General features: G+C 40.5%; 1 pseudogene; it reads left to right on the forward strand.

The window, feature by feature from the left end:
- The first annotated feature begins 441 nt into the window (after window positions 1-441).
- Window positions 442-1,336, forward strand: LOC102843083 (annotated as a pseudogene).
- Window positions 1,337-14,010: the final 12,674 nt, after the last annotated feature.

Raw genomic sequence — 14,010 nt, forward strand, 5'->3', positions numbered from 1 at the left:
CTTTGTGAAAAAAATAAAAAATCACCATTACACTATGACCACAATTTCCCTGTCTTTTCTGGTCCCAGCCAGATCTTTCTCATTTCCTTTACCCATACCTTCTACCAATCCAATTGCACAACCCTACAATTTCATCCCTACCTGTTCTCACCTTTCTGCTCCCACCCCTTACCTCTTGGAGCCCCATACATGTTTTTTACGATAATAAAAATTTTAAAAACAAACAGAAAACAACAAACACCACTTCCTTGCGCCTTTCTACCTGCCCAAGTGTGGGACTGAAAGAGAAACATAAGACCTGGGATCTTGGCTATCTGCTCCTCAGGAATCGACAGATTGCCCTCTCTTCTTGTGCAGCCTCACCCGCATCCCTGAGACATGATGGTAAAAGAGTAAATGGATTTGGCCACTTAAGATGTCTGAGCTGTTTTCAACTCTGGAAAAGCAGATGTTGTTGCCATCAATGACCCCTTCATTGACCTCAACTACATGGTCTATATATTCTAATGTGATTCCACCCATGGCAAGTTCAATGGCACTATCAAGGCTGAGAATGCGAAGCTGGCCATCAATGAGAAAGCCACCACTATCATCCAGGAGTGAGATCCCACCAACATTAAGTGGAGTGTATGTTGTGGAGTCCACAAAGTGTCTTTACAACCTTAGAGAAGGCTGGGGTTCACTTGAAGGGTGGTGCCAAACAGATAATCATCTCGCTCCTTCTGCCAAGGCCCCCATGTTTGTGATGGGCATGAACCATAAAAAGTATGGCATCTCTCTCAGGATTGTCAGCAATGCCACCTGTACCACCAACTGCTTGGACCCCCTGGCCAAGGTCATCCAGGACATCCATTGTAGAAGGACTCATGACCACCATAGCCCATGCCATCACTGCCACCCAGAAAACTGTGGATGGCCCTTCTAGAAATCTGTGATATTATGGCCATGGAGCTGCCAGAACATCATCCCTGCATCTCCTGACACTATCAAGGCCATGGGCAAGGCCATCTCTGCGCTGAATGGGAAACTTCCTGGTTTTCCATGTGTGTCAGTAGTGGATCTGACCTGCTATCTGAAGTAAGCTGCCAAATATGATGACATCAAAAAAGCAGTAAAACAGCCATCAGAAGGACCCCTCAAGGGCATCCTGGGATACACTGAAAACCAGGTTGTCCTCTGTGACTTTAACAGTTAATCTCACTCTTTCCCCTTTGTTGCTGGGACTAGCATTGTTCTGAATGACTACTTTGTCAAATTCATTTCCTGGTTTGACAATGAATTTGGCTACATCAACTGGGTGGTCGAACTGATGGTTCACATGGCCCCCAAAGAATAAAAGCCCCATGGACCACCAGCCCCAGAAATAGCACTAGAAAAGAGAGAGAAAGACCCACAGCTGCTGGGAAGTCCTTGCCCCAGCTCGATCCCCTCCACACACACTAAGAATCTCATATCCTTGACACAGTTTCTATCCAGTCACCCTGAGAAATGGGAAGGGCTGAGAGAGTCTATCTTGTCAGGTACCATCAATAAAGTACACTGTTGTTGATCTGTCATTAAGTGCCTTCAAGTTGTAGAAGACTCATAGCGATCCTATGAACAAAAGACCTGAACACTTGTATAACTTTTGCAGTTTCAAGTTCATAGAGTTTCCAGACTATTTCAGAAGTGGATGGCACTCCTCCTTCAAAGCCTGCTTTAATTGGCGAGCTCCACCAAACACTGTCCACCATGGGTAACCATTCTTGCATTTGACACATCAGTGTCACAGTGTTCAGCATTACAGCCATCACGAGTTACAGTTACCTCTGTACAGCAAATGGACAGACTAATGTTATCCCACTTAGAAGAATGTTTGACCAAAAACAATTAAAACCAGGCCTGACCAGCATAACTTTCTATCCACTAGGCCAATAGAGATCTCTTATTGTTTTTGTTGTTGTTATTGTTATCTAAGAGCCATCAACAAAATTCATTGTACTCAGAAAAAAGAAAGGAAGACCTGGATAACATGAGTCACATAAACTCTCTGAATTATGGGTTCTTCATCTGCACAAAACCAAAAGATTATAATATCCCAAATGACTCATGTTAAGCTTAAAAGAGATTACATAGATGAAGAGAATGTTCTAAACCCTAACGACATTGTTGATTACTATTAGCACATTTCTTTTATTCCAACTTCTTCTGTAGCTTAATCTACATAATGAATAATTTCGTTTAGGGACAGTTTCCCCAGAATGCTCAACACTGGATTTTCTGCCTAGTCAGTATTCACTTAATATCCATAGAATTGAAATTGCAAGGCAGGCTGCTGGCTTCAGTTTAGTTACACAAAGGTTGTTGTTTTTTTGAGGTTTTTTTAGCTTTGATTTTCTACTTTTTGGTAGAGTTCTTTTAGACATTTAAAATGGCATTCTTGTCTTTCATGTAAAGGAAAACTTAGGTAAAATTACTTAAATAAATATTCATAGCACTCAATATTCAGAATCTAAGTCTTTGCATGAAATTTTGGGGTAAGAGTCATGCATGCCCATAGTTTTTACATTGGTTTCATATTTTCTAGTAATATATTTGGAAATGTACCATTTCTTTAAAAAAAACAACAAAACAATACTGTTCTATTATTTTCTTTCATGCCAATCTCAGTCATTCTACAGGTTCTTATGCTGGTATGTTCTTGGTCTTCCCAGATGATGTCAACAGAGGTTTTCTGATAACAATCAGGATTCAACATCTTTCTTCAAATGGCCTTTCACTGAAGTGTTCAGTGTTCTGCCAAGAGTTTGCAATTGTAGCCTAGCGATTGCAAAGAAACAAGGTTAGTAAGAAAATGAAGGTTATGTGTCAGGGACACTGTGAGCAGTAGGTCGACATGGCTTCACCTTGAAAGTCCTGTACATGACTTTGAATGAGACAAAGCTTTACTTTAGCATGGAAATTATTGACACGTCATCTGAGCTTTATTTCATACAGAGATATCTCTGGCAGAGAGATAATTAAAGAAGTAGTGAGTAATAATCTTGGTAAGAAGTAATGAACACGGCTGGCAAGGGAGGAGAAGGCAGAAATTTCTCAGTAAATACAACTGAATTAGCAATTAGAGCAGGAGCAGGTGAAATGTAGGATGACACCCTCGAATTGTGTAGTAATTCACTGACCGGGCACTGTTCTCCTTACTGGATTAGCTCTTATGCTGAGCTGCTGGGGTTTTCTTTCTGCTTTTGTTTTTTTAAACAATTTTATTGTGATAGAATCAACCAATCGTTCATCCTTAGTACTGCACAATTTAATTAGTTTACACACACACACACACACACACACACACACACACTTTGTTCTTCGTACTGTTGAGTTGGAACTGACCCAAAGCTGGCTCTCCAGTGGGTTTTCAGAGGCAGTAAATAGTATGGGAGGAGATTGTCCATCTGTCTCCCACCAAGTAGCTGGTTGATTTTAACTGCATACCTGCATACCTTTCAGGAGAAACAGGAGTGATGCACTTCCATACAATTTGCAGTCTCTGATAATCCACTTGAGGGTTAACTGTGAATGAGTTCTGACTCCACAGTATGCAACAACAACATATTTATAGCCATACATATCTAAATACACATATAATAGCCTTCAATATGGATTGCATCTCAATGTCAAGAAAATAAAAATTCTCACCACTGAACCAATAGACAACATCATGATAGATAGAGAAAGGAAAGTAACTGTCAATGACTTACTCTTACTTGGATCCATAATCAGTACACTTGGTATCAGCAATCAGGTGATTAGAAGATGTATTGCATTGGAAGAGCCTGCAACTGGAGACTTTTCCAAATTATTGAGGAACAGTGATGTTAGTTTGAGGACTATAGTACGCCTGATTCAGGCCAAGGTCTTTTCAATCACTTGCTATTTAGCTCAGAGCTAGGCAATGAATAAGGCTGACAGAAGAAGAATTCATGCCTTTGAACAGCAGTTTTGGAGAAGCATACGGAATATCCCACAGACTGCCAAGACAACAAGCAGGTATTTATGTCTTGGAGAAGGGGAAGCCAGAATGTTTAATTTGTTGATCTTATACAATGTAATGTTTTAATCTCAGAAACAATAGTTTTTGTCTATATATAATAGATTTTATCTCTATACAATAGAGATAAGTTCTATGTCATTATGCAACATCGTGAGAGATGGAGAAAAGATTGCAGTTGTTAACAATCAACACCCTTGGTAACCAGCCATCAAGAAATCAAAAACATGTTGCATTGGGAATATCTGCAGCCAAAGGCCTCTCCAAAGTGTTAAACAGCAACAATGTCCATTTAAAGACTAAGGTGCACTTGATCCAAGTGATGGTCATCTCAGTTGCTTGCTATACCTTTGAAAGTTGGACAATGATTAAGAATGACGGAAGAAAATCGATGCTTTTGAGTTGTGGTGTTATAGAAGAGTACTGAATATTCCACAAACAGGTCTGTCTTGAAGAAAGTAAAACCAACATGCTCCTTGGAGGCAAGGACGATGAAACTTCATTCTCAAGTACATTGGGCATATTGTTAGGAGGGTCCAGTCTTTGGAGAAGGGCATCATGCTTGGACATATGGAGGTTCAACATAAGAGAGGAAGATCCTCAACAAGATAGATTAACACTGTAGGTGTAATAATGTGCATCAGAGATGGTGAAGATGGCACAGCATAGGGCAGGGTTCAGATCTGTGGCTCATGGGGTCACTATGTTGTTAGTTGTTTTTAGGTGCCATCCAGTCAAGAATGACCCATGAACAACAGATCTGAACTTTTTCTATCCTGTGTCATCCTCACACTTTCTGACACACTAGAGCCCATTGCTTCACCATGTCAGTCCACCTGGTCAAGGGTCTTCTGTTGTTGACTAAGGAAAAAGAGAGTGAGATGGGGACACCAAGAATGGAGAGAAAGAATGGAAAGCATAAAGGCAGGGGGCCAATAGCTCAAAGTCTGAAGCTCAGAACCTAGCTTCCCTGTAAGTTTATTGAGAATCACCAGGGAGCAAATCACAAACAGAATTCTATGCAAATGAAGCTAGACTGTTTCTATTGAAAACCTTATGCTTGATTCAGGAGGGAGGGGTTGGCAAATACTATCCAAGAATTGTGAAAATGCCTTTAGGTCTGCCTTGGTGCTTGACCCCTGTGACCTGTCTCAGGAGGAATTCTGGATTGTATTTGTGCCTCCTTCATATCCTGATATAGCATTTAGCTTATCATTTAAATTAATATTTAGTTTGATATTTGGCTTCCTACAGTCTTCCTTCACTTCACCAACCCTCTGCCTTTCTGAGTATTATATCCCCTCCTAGCAACATGCCCAAAGTCTGTGAGGAGAAGCTTTATCATCTTTGCCTCCAAAGAGCACTCTGGCTGTACCCTCTCCAAGACATATTTGTTCTTTTGTCAGTCCATGGGATGTTCCATTTTCTTCTCCAACACTACAGCTCAAAGACACCAATTTTTCTTCTGCCCTCCCTATTAATTTTCCAGCTCTCAGATGCATAGCAAGTGATCAGAAAGACCATGGCCTGAATCAAATTCACCTTAGTCATCAAACTGACATCACTACTCCTCAATCATTTTGAGAGGTCCTTAACTGAAGACTTTACTGGTGCAATGTGTCTCCTGTTTTCCCGACTGTTAGTACCAGTGGTGCTAATTGTGGATCCAAGTAAGATGAAGTTGTTGACAATTTCAATCTTTATCTATCATGGTGTTTCCTATCAGTCCAGTTGTAAGAATCTTTGTTTTCTTTATGTTGAAATGCAATACATATTGAAGGCTGGATTCTTTGTCCTTCTGCAACAAGTGCTTCAAGTCCTCCTACTTTCAGCAAGTAAGGTTGTGCAATCAGTATACGCAGATTATTGATGAATCTCCCTCCAATCTTGATGTTACATTCTTCTTCAGAGTCCAGCTTCTCGAATAATTTGCCCAGCATACAGATTTAATAGGTATGAAGAAAGAATACAGCCCTGATATACGCCTTTCTTAATTTTATATCATATAGTGTTCCGTTGCTCTGTTCACACAGCAGCCTCCTGGTCTAGGTATAGGTTTCACATTAGCACAATTAAGTGGTCTAGTCTGGGAGTCCCATTCTTCTCAATGTTAGGCATAACTTATCATGATCCACACAGTCAAATGCCTATGTCACTATAGGTGGCAGTCAACTCAACAGCATATTAAAACAACAACAGCATACATTGGTCTTTGTCTCAAGTCTCAACAATAATCATTCAAATGCAACTCCAACAACTATGCTCTTTTCTTCCAGTTCTAATAGCTGTATGAGTTCTGAGTCAGTTTTGATTATTCTTCAGGGAAAACGATGGGCTATCAACTCCTGTGAAGTTAACTGCCTCTGAAAACCTTCTGAAGAGTTAGCTATGGGTTGGTTCCAACTCTACAGTACACAGGAGCAACAACAGGATGGGTCAAGTTTTTCTTTATTTTTTACATTTTTAATTGGTTCTTAGAAAATGTAAATGTTGCCCTGTTAGGTGGTAGAGACCAAAGAAGAATTGGTTGCATTTTGGTGTTGGCCAAAAGGATTGAATATGCATGGACTACCAACAGAACAAAAAAGCTGTTTCAGAAAAAGTGTGGCAGAGTGATCCTTAGAGACAACGATGATGAGACTTCATCTCAAATTTTTAAGTATATTATCAGGAAAGGCCAGTTCTTGGAAGGAGACACCATTCTTGCAAAAGTGAAGGGTCAGAGTAGAGGAAGATCATCAACAACATGGATTGACATAATGACTACAACAATGAGTTTTAAACACTGCAGAAGTTGTGTAGGATCAGGAAGAGCTTTGATCTGGCACAAAAAAAAAAATTATTGTAAATCAGAGTTAACAAGTAGCCTTTAATAACCTTAGCATTGAGTCTTGTGCGATTTCCAGTTGATTTGCTCAGAAACAATCATCTCTTCTTATTTTACTTTCATGTTTTATTGAGCAATTCCAGAATTGCTAGTATCCCTCCATCTCTGAGACAATACCTTACTCATAAGCTATGGAGGCCCCGCAAATTATAAGGTTTTTCTGTCTGACTAATGGGAATAGGCATGGTTCCTGACACTCACTGTTTCTTCTAATCTCTTCAGATGGCTCTTCCCTTGGTCTCACATGCAGATATTGATCATCACTCTGCTTAATGCTCACGGGGATCTCTGCAGATACCTGGAGTTCTGGCCTCCTCCCACTCTCTCCCTTCTGGTCCTCTGTTTCTACAATCTGGCTAACTTGATGTTTTTGGACATGCAACTCCATCTTCTCAATTTAGGAATTCTGCCAAGCTCTGTCTTGGTTCTTCTCCTGGCATCATAGCCTCAATTTCTCACAAGGCACTAAATGTAGGCAATTGTAGAACTCATCTTACAGATCTCTCTCAAGGATCGCTTTCCTTAATTACTAGTTTTCAGTGTCTTGGATACTCTTGTTTCATCTACTGTGTCTTCCCCCTCCTTTGTTTCTTTCAAATGAAAGAGTAAACCTGGCCCCGGCTACTTTATTTAAACAAAAACCAGAAGTTGGTAACTATTATTATTTTATTATTCACTCAAATTGTTTCTCAAACATCTGCCAGGAGTCAAGCCCTGTGCCTGGGTTTGGGTATCAGTGGTCAGCCAAATAAATAGTCTTGGATTCACAACATTTCTGTCATATGGGGGGCAACTACTATATTGCTAGGCAACAACAAGTTGGTTCCTACTCACAGCAATCCTGTGCACAACAGAATAACAGAATGAAACAATACCCAATCCTGTGTCACTCTCACAATCATCTTTACGACTAAGGCTTTTGATGCAGCTAGTGTGTCAATCCATCTTGTTAAGAATTTTCCTCTTTTTTATTGACCTCCTATTATTGCTATTGTTGAAACAGATTCATACCTGAACCTCCAAAAGGTTTTCAGAAGCTGTAAGTTGCACAGGAGAAGACTGCTCATTTTTCTCCTGTGGAGCAGCTGGTGGATTTGAACTGCTTGACTTGGGGTTGGCAGTGCAATTATTCTCTCACTAGGCCATCAGAGCACCCTGCTAATAACACATCTAAAGTACAGGAAATGAAAGCTTATCATCTTGGCTTCTAAGGTACTTATTGACTACTTCTTTTAAGACAGAAAACTATTATGAACAACAGAATAAATGTGTTGGTCCCTGGATTTACAGTATTAACATAAAGCAAATGTGGTCCTTTCCCTCAAGGAATACAGTATTCAGAGAGACTAAGGCATCATGCTGACAAAGGAAGAGGGTCAGTAAAAGAGAGTAAGACCCTCGATGAGATGAATTGACACCGTGACTACAATGGGCTTGAACATGATAGAGATTGTAAAGAGAGTGCAGAACAGGGCAAGGTTCAAATCTGTTGTTCACAGGGTCACTATAAGTCAGAGTAGACTCAATGGCACCTAACAACAACAACAAAGTAGATTTGGCCTTACAATGACTACAATGAAAAGTATTGTATGTGCAATGTGAAGGCTCTGTGTACATTGAGGAGAACTGCAATAAAGTCTGATTGGAGGGATAAAGCACTTGAATTGTGCCTTGAAGAATGAGGATAAATATAAACGATGAAGAGGTAAAGATGTGTAAAGTGCATTTTAACATGGAAGTGGTTCATTATAATTCCCCATAGCAGATAGACATCCTACTTGTTTCTCCTTGCCAAAGGAAATCTAATTATGTTCAGAAGCCCCAGGGACTGAGTATTGATTATTCTGAACCAACTGTGGTTACCCCAGTTCCTTTGCCAGCAACTGGATGAGGCATAAATATGTGACTTTATCTTAGCCAATGATATGTGAAAGAAAAAACATCTTACAAAGGGAAGATTGACTCCTTTTTCTCTTGCCTGAGGCTGGGAAGAAAAAGAATAAAACAGGTTCCTTAATGATGTCACCAAGCCACTGAATTAACCAACATGATATTAATCTAACTTGAGATGTCTTGATACAGGAGACAATAAAGTTTTAATATTATTTCAATAACATCTAGTAGTATTTTTACAACTAGAAACCTATACCTAGATGAAGAAACTGTTGCACGAACAGAGCAAGGGAGTATTGTTATTGTTGTGGTTGTTATGTGCTATTGAGTCATTTGCGACTCATAGCGACCCTATGTACAAGAGCTCTAAATGCTGTTCTATCCTGTGCCAACCTAGCCATCTCAAATGCACTTATTTCCATTGCTCCAGTCACAGAATCAATCCATCTCATTGAAGGTCTTCCTCTCCTTCACCGCCCCTCCACTCTGCCAAACATGATGTCCCTCTCCAACAACCAGTTCCTCCTTGCAACATGCCCAAAGTATGTCAGACGAAGCTTCAGAATCCTTGACTCCCAGGAGCATTCTGACTTCACCTTCTCCAGGACAGACCTGTTTGTTCTCCTAGCAGTACATGGTATATTCAACACTCTTCTCCAGGACCAAAGCTCAAAGGAATCAATTCTCTTTCTATCAACCCTATTCACTGTCCAACTCTCTGATGTATAGCACATAATTGTGAAGACTATAGCCCGGATCAGGCGCACCTTAGTCTCCAGTCTGACGTCGTTGCTCTTCAGTACTCTTGAGAGGTCCCTCACAGCCGACTTTCCTAATGCAATTCATCTCTTGATTTCCTGGCTGCTGTTACCAAGAGTGTTGATTGTGGAGCCAAGTAAACTAAAACTGTTAACTATCTCAATCTCTTCACCATCCATGCTGATGTTGCCAATTGGCCCAGTGGTGAGAATTTCTGTTTTCTTGATATTGAGCTTCAGTCCATATAGGAGGCTACAGTCCTTGATCTTCTGCAGCAAGCGCTCCAGGTCCTCCTCAGTTTCAGCAAGCAGGGTTGTGTCATCTGCATAACGCAGATTGTTGACAGATCGTCCACCAATCCTAATGCTACATTCCTCCTCATACAGCCCAGCATCTCAGATGATCTGTTCTGCATACAGATTGATAAGGTATGGAGCCAGAATACATCCCTGACGAACCCACTTCTTGATTTTGAACCATGTAGTGTCTCCTTGCTCTGTTCTGATGACCGCCTCTTGGTCCAAGTATAGGTTTTGCATTAGCACAATCATATGTTCTGGGATTCCCATTCTTCTCAGAGTCACCCACAGCTTGTTGTGATCCACACAGTCAAAGGCTTTGCATAGTCAATGAAGCACAGGTAGACATTCTTCTGGTATTCTTTGCTTTCTGCCAAGATCCATCTAACATTAGCTATAATATCCCTAGTACCACGGCCTCTTCTAAAACCAGCCTGTACATCTGGCAGTTCTCTGTTGACATATTGTTTCAAATGTTTTTGGATCATTTTCAGCAGAATCTTGCTTGCATGTGATATTAATGATATTGTTTGATAATTTCCACACTCTGTTAGGTCACCTTTCTTTGGAATGGGAACAAATGTTGACCTTTTCCAGTTAGTGGGCCAGCTGGCTGTTCTCCAGATTTTTTGGCATAGTTTAAAATCAGGAAAGGTATGCATCAGGGTGGTATCCTTTCTCTATACCTATTCAATCTGTATGTGGATCCAATCATTGGAGAAGCTGGACCTTCTGAAGAAGAATGTGGCATCAGGATAGGAGGAAGACTCATCAACAACTTATGTTATACAGATGACACAATCTTGCTTGCTGAAAGTGAGGAGGGCTTGAAACACTAGCTACAGAAGATGAAAGAAGGCTGAGCCTTCAGTATGGATTACATCTGGAAACCAAGAAGACAAGAATCCTCACCACTGAATCAACAGCAACATCATGATAGATGGAGAAAAGATTGACATTATCAACTCTTTTATTTTACTGGGATCCACAAATACTATCCTTGGTAACAGCAGTTAAGACACCAGAAGACATATGGAATTGGGTAAGTCATCTGTCAGGGACCTCTCTAAATGCTGAGGAGCAGTAAAGTCAGTTTGAAGATTAAGGTGCGCCTGATTCAGTCCATGGTCTTTTCAATCATTCACCATGCATCTGAAGGTTGGACAATGAATAGGGTTGACAGAAGAAAAATTGATGTCTGTGAGTTTTATTGGAGAAAAGCACTGAATAGCCCATGAATTGTCAAAAGAGCAAATAGGTATGTCATGGGAAAAGTGCAGCCAGACAGCTCCTTGGAAGCAAGGATGTCAAAGTTTCATCTCACATACATTGTGCATGCTGCTAGGAGAGGCTATTCCTTGGAAAGGGACATTATGATCGGAAAGGTGGAGGGTCAGCAAAAGAGGAATACCTTCAACAAGATGGGTTGACACAACAATTGCAGAAATGAGTTCAAGTGTGTAAGAGATGATGAGGACTGCACAGGATAGAAAACCATTCAGATCCGTTTTCAGGGTCATTATGAGTTGTATGCAAATCAATGGCACCTTTCAACCACAGTCAACTTTTGCTGTGGTTGATATTAATCGCAACTAGATATTTCCTAACTGTTCAACATGCCCATTTTAAAGTCGCATTTCCTTTCTCTTGGCTCAATGCTCTGTTGAATTGCACTCCTTTCTCTTCTCTTGCTTTGCTTCATCGAGGGAAGCTTAACCTAGGAGGTAACGGTGTACTCAACCAGTCTCTCCATTCATGCACAAAAGGAGAAGTAAAAAGGAAAGAAAACAATTACATAGTTCAAGACTTGAGCTATTTTGCATCATCATCATGATACAAAAGTTGTTAGGGACCTATTAACTCTAAAAACAGAGAAGAAGCTGAAAGTAAAAGGCAGAGAATGTGCGTGAACCCAGTGGAAGTTACTTAATCTCTTCTGGATTCACAGTTGCATTGGACCGCACTGGTATTTCCCACAGGAGTCAAGATTGCTCTGGAATAGTCTTTCAGACAAAGAATCAACTAGAACAAGGGCAAAAAAAAAATGTACTTTCTCATTTTTAAGACTCTAGGCCAGTCCCAGGAACCCAGACTTGACCATGGACAAAGTTGTAAAGTTGGCAAAGACCTTCTCCAGACACCATTCATCTGCTCCTTCCCTTGCTAATCCTTTTTTATAGTACAGACCTTTTCCCACTGGCGCTGTCATGCAAAAATTCACGTTGCTTGTCTAACAAGCACAAACTATATCAAGTTATTCACCTTAGGGCACTTCAATTTTGATAGTTAGCTCTTTGTCAGCTTATATGTGAATTTATCCTGTTCTCACAGAGCCTTCACTGTATGGTTTAAAATAGCAAAGCTGTGTCAGGGCTGTATCCTTTCCCCATACTTTATTAATCTAAATGATGAGAAAAATTATCCAAGCTAGAGTCAATGAAGAAGAATGAGGCGTCAGGGTTGGAGGAAGACTCATCAATAATTTTCAGTAAACAGATAACACCAGCTTGTTTGCTGTAAGTGAGGACTTGAAGCACTTGCTACAAAAGGCTAAACAGTGCAGCATGCAATATGGGTTACATTTCAACCTCAGGAAAGCAAAAATCCCTTCCACTGGCTGAATAAGCAATATCATAAGAGATGGAGAAAAGATGGAGACTGTCACTGATTCTGTCTTACTTGGATCCACAAGTAATATACTTGGTACCAGTAGTCAGATCAGGAGACATATTATACCAGGAAAGTCTGCATTCAGGGATCTCTCCAAATTATTGAAAAGTAACAATGTTAGTTTGAGGATTAAGGTACACTTGATTCAGATCATGGTATTTTCAACCACATGCATCTTGAGAGCTGAACAATGAATAAGGATGACAGAAGAAAAATTGATGTGTTTGAACTGCAGGGTTGGAGAAGAATACTGAATATGTCTTGGACTGCCAAAATAACAAACAGTTTTATCTCGGAGAAGGTATAGCCAGAGTGCTCCTGGCAATGGAGGCAAGTAGGGTGAAGCTTTGTCTCACCTACTTTGGACATGCTGCTAGGAAAAGTTATTCCTTGGAGAAGAACATCATGCTTAGAAATATGGGGAGATGGCCAAAGAGAGGAAGACCCTCGACCAGGTGGATTGACACAGTGACTGTGGTAATAGGCTCAAGGGTGTCAGAGATTGTGAGGATGACACAGGATAGGACAGGGTTCAGAGTTGTTGTTCACAGGGTTGCTATGAGTTGCACTTAACAACAACCCTTAGTACTTGGTCCAGTTTAGCTATTATGAGTACAAAATAATTATTTGTTAATTAACTGAAAGAGGTTTTAAGAAAGATACTTGTATCAATGCTATTGGTCAGAGAGTCCTGCCATCCTTATCACAAGGAAGCACAGCTACCTAAGATAGAAGGAAAGTTCTGACAATACAGCTGCCCAGAACTGTAGGAGTGGGTTCCTCTCTTCTACCATAGTTTTCTTTTTCTAGCAAGTCTTAATCTGGAACTCACAGGCAGAGTTTCAGATCTAATCAAACATTTGTGCAAGGAAAGGTATATGCATTTGCTAGAGGAGAACCTACTGTGGCTTTCTGAGTCACTGACCCCGCCCCTACCACAACTCCTCGCTCTAGATCTGCACTGTCAACATGGCAAACATTAGCCACCTGTGATTATTTAAGCTTAAGTCTAAATAAATTCAATTCCCAGTGCCTTAGTTACACTAGCTATATGTCAAGTGCTTAGTAGCCATCTGTGGCTAGTAACCTTTTAGTCAGAGAGACAGCATTTTTCTGTCATTGCAGAATGTTCTATAAGACACATCAGTTCTATGATGGTAGCATTACTGCTGTGTAAGAGTTTAAAATCAAGGGGAGCTCTGGTGGCCTAGTGGCAAGGAGCTGCAACTAGAATCCCAGAGGCTCATGGTTCGAATCCACCAGATGCTCTGCCTGGGAAGGAGGGACAATCTCCTCCTGTACCAGTCAGATCTGATTTGACGGTACACGCAAAACAAAAATTAACAAAAAAAAAGAGTTTAAAATCAGAGGCACTTGGCATGTGTGAACAGAACAGTTCAAAAACAGAACCTTCTTGATCCTATCTTAATGTTTTGACACAAATCTAGAATCTACATTGAATTTTAAAATTGGCTTTT

Source organism: Elephantulus edwardii, unplaced genomic scaffold, assembly GCF_000299155.1.
Source record: "Elephantulus edwardii isolate Elephantulus edwardi_28Jun2011 unplaced genomic scaffold, EleEdw1.0 scaffold00029, whole genome shotgun sequence".
NCBI lineage: Eukaryota > Metazoa > Chordata > Mammalia > Macroscelidea > Macroscelididae > Elephantulus > Elephantulus edwardii.